The sequence below is a fragment of the Otolemur garnettii genome, unplaced genomic scaffold (genome assembly GCF_000181295.1).
Source record: "Otolemur garnettii isolate 467f Iridium unplaced genomic scaffold, OtoGar3 scaffold00068, whole genome shotgun sequence".
In the NCBI taxonomy this organism is placed as follows: Eukaryota; Metazoa; Chordata; class Mammalia; order Primates; family Galagidae; genus Otolemur; species Otolemur garnettii.
In genome coordinates, this window is record NW_003852463.1 from 2871848 (window position 1) to 2875226 (window position 3379).

At 46.2% G+C, this 3379-nt stretch overlaps 1 pseudogene; it reads left to right on the plus strand.

The window, feature by feature from the left end:
- Positions 1-719: 719 nt before the first annotated feature.
- On the plus strand, positions 720-1315 carry LOC100950621 (annotated as a pseudogene).
- The last annotated feature ends 2064 nt before the right edge of the window (positions 1316-3379 follow it).

Consider the following 3379-nt stretch of genomic DNA (forward strand, 5'->3'; position numbering starts at 1 on the left):
CTCCATTACACACCATAGAATACCAGTAATCTCTATCCCTGGCAATTTCTGATAAGGGTCATTTATGCCTTTAAATTTAATTAGACCACAGAATCAATGCTAGATGACTCAGACTGAATTCAGAAAGCCCATTGCTTACTAAGATTCTGTTCCTTTTGGAACCATGTCCACTAGTAGATTCTGTATTAGTTGTGATTCAATCAGAGAAGCAGAATCACTAGGAGTGACCTAGAATAAAGGATTTGTTAGGAAAATTTGACCTCACACGATTATGGGAGCTGGTTAGATAGTCTGTGTGAGGGTTTTCCTCCTTTGTCTGGGGCTGGGGATATGGTCTGCAGGCAGGCATTCAGAGAGGAACATGGGCATGAAGTAGAGGAGCAAGGACAAACTGGGACCCCGGGGGGAGCAAGGATGAGCTGAAACTTGCCTCGGCCTCGTGCCACTTGCAAGCCTCTGACTTAGTTAACGCAGGTGACCTGCAAGAAAACCTGGTGTCCTTTCTGGAACTAAGCACATTCTTAGTCCCAAACTGGGGGAGTTGAAGAGGGTCTGGTGGAAGCTGAAGGAGCTACTTGCCCACCTGCTTCACTTCTGCCTTCCAGGAATCATGCAGATTTCTCCTATGGCCAGCCCTAGTCTAAAACCACGCAGGGAAGGAAACTGGAAAATGTAGTTCCTGTTTAGCTAAGTTGACACAATACAAAGCCACCACCACTATGAAAAGCATAAAAAAGTTTCAAGCCAGGTGCAATAACTTGCAAAGGGCACTGTACCTTGCAAATGACATGAAGGAGGACCTGGAAGAGCCCAAATGTGAGATTTTTTTCCCATGGGCACTGGGAGAAGAATGGTACCTTCAGGTGGGAAAATTCCTGTACCAGAGGGACAAGCTATGGGCACAGATGGGCTTCCAGGCAGTGGTGAGCCGCCAGTGCTGTGAGGAGTTCATGGCAGTGGAGCCATCCCACTGGGCTTGGACTCGGGAGTGGTGACCCCACCATGGCACCATGGGTTTCAGAGGGGCTGTCCACAGGTCCCAGGCCACTTCTCCCAGGGCCCTGGCCTCTCACCATCCCACTGTTCCCTCTGTGGCTCATTCCAGAACCATAGCCACCACCATCCATTGCCTGCATTATCCAAGTGCCCAGCCCTGACCTCAGAGTGCCATCATCCTCATTCCCAAAATTATCTCTCTGGGGTCAAAACCCTCTAGGGTGGAGAGTTCATCATTTTGCCCCCTCAGATGCAGCTAGTGCCAGGCACCTACACCTTGCACGTCTTCCCAAAGCCTTCACCACGCCCCAGGTGCTGATGCCTCACAGAGGGAACAACAGCCACCGACTGGCCGATGACCACTGCCCATGCTCTGCTAACTGTGTCCCCACCTCTGGCCTCTTGTCTTATGGGTCTCAGGCTCGCAGTGCTGCCCCCACCCTTCCTCCCAAACTGCAACTTCTACTAAATTTGTGTGACAGGACAACAACAACAAATAAACAAACAAACAAAAACGTATCTTGCTCACACCTGTAATCCTAGGATTCTGGGAGGCTGAGGCAGGAGAATTGCTTAAGGCCAGGATATAGAGACCAGCCTGAGCAAGAGTGAGACACCCCACTCCACCACTGCCTCAGTCTCTACTAAAAATAGAAAAATTAGGCGGCACCTGTGGTTCAGTGGGTAGGGCATTGCCGGCCACATACACTGAGGCTGGAGGGTTTGAACCCAGCCCAGCCCAGCTAAAGCCCCAATGACAGTTGCAACAACAACAAAAAAAAAACTAGCCGGGCTTGGCACCTGTGGCTCAAGTGGCTAAGGCACCAGCCATGTACACCTGAGCTGGCAGGTTCAATCCAGCCCTGGCTGCCAAACAATGATAGCTGCAACCAAAAAATAGCCAGGTATTGTGTTGAGTGCCTGTGTCCCAGCTACTTGGGAGGCTGAGGCAAGAGAATCGCTTAAGCCCAGGAGTTGCAGGTTGCTGTGAGCAGTGATGCCACAGCACTCTACCCAGGGTGATAGCTTGAGGCTCTGTCTCAAGAAAAAAAAAGAAAAAAGAAAAATTAGCTAGGCACCCATAGCACAGTGGTTACAGTGCCAGCCACATATGCCAAGGCTGGTGGGTTTGAACCTGGCCCAGGACAGCTGAACAACAATGACAACTGCAACAACAACCGAAAAAGAGCTGGAAGTTGTGGTGGGTACCTGTAGTCCCAGCTACTCGGGAGGCTGAGGGAAGAGAATCACTTAAGCCCAAGAGTTTGAGGTTGCTGTGAGTTGTGACGCCATGGCACTCTACCAAGGACAACATAGTGAGACTCTGTCTCAAAAAATAAAAAAATAAAAATAGAAAAATAGAAAAATTAGCTGGGGGTGATGGCACATGCCTGTAGTCCCAGCTATCTGGGAGGCTGAGGCAGGAAGATCGCTAGAGCCTAGGAGTTTGAGGTTGTTGTGAGCTAGGCTGAGGCCATGGCACTATAGATTGGGCAACAGAACAAGACCCTGTGTCAAAAATATATATATATTTAAAACGTACATTACATAAAACAAAAATATAAATATGTAGTAAAAGTCTAAAGGCATTCTTGGACATGATAATATGACAACCAAAATAGGGGAAAGTTCTTTTCATCTTTCTCTCTCTCTTTTTACATCTTTTTGAAGGAGCCTCTTTTATCTGGAAGAAAGGAGCCAGGAGTAAGGTTAGGGAGGGGCACTGGGTTGTCACCTTTCTGTATTATTTTATTTCTTAACACAAAACAACTGTAGTAAAAATGTTTGATAAAACAGAATGGTTTACCTGGTTGATCCTGCCAATAGCAAAACAAAACAAAAAACTAGGAGGTTGTGGATATCTCGATATCCTTTTTATTTTATTTTTTGAGAGATGGGTTCTCACTATGTTGCCCAGGCTAGAGTATAGAGGCTACTCATAGGTGTGATCATAGGTCACTGCAACTTTAAACTCCTGGCCTCAAGTGATTTACTTGTCTTAGTCTCCCAAGTATGTAGGAACCACAAGTGTGCAGGTCCTGTGACCTCAATACTCTTTTTATTATTCTCTATATTTGTCTTTAAGCTTGAAATATTTTTTTTTCTTTTTTTTTTTTTGAGACAGAGTCTCACTATGTTGCCCTGGGTAGAGTGCTGTGGCGTCACAACTCTCTGCAACCTCAAACTCTTGGGTTTAAGCGATTGTCTTTTTTGTGGTTTTTTTTTTTTTTTTTTCCATGCACATTGTACCACCTGGTTCATGTTTTGTAATTGTATATTCTGATTTTTTTTCACTTTCTTTTTTTTTTTGAGAAAGGGTCTCACTTTGTTGCCCTTGGTAGACTGCTGTGGTGTCATAGCTCACAGCAACTTCAAACTCTCC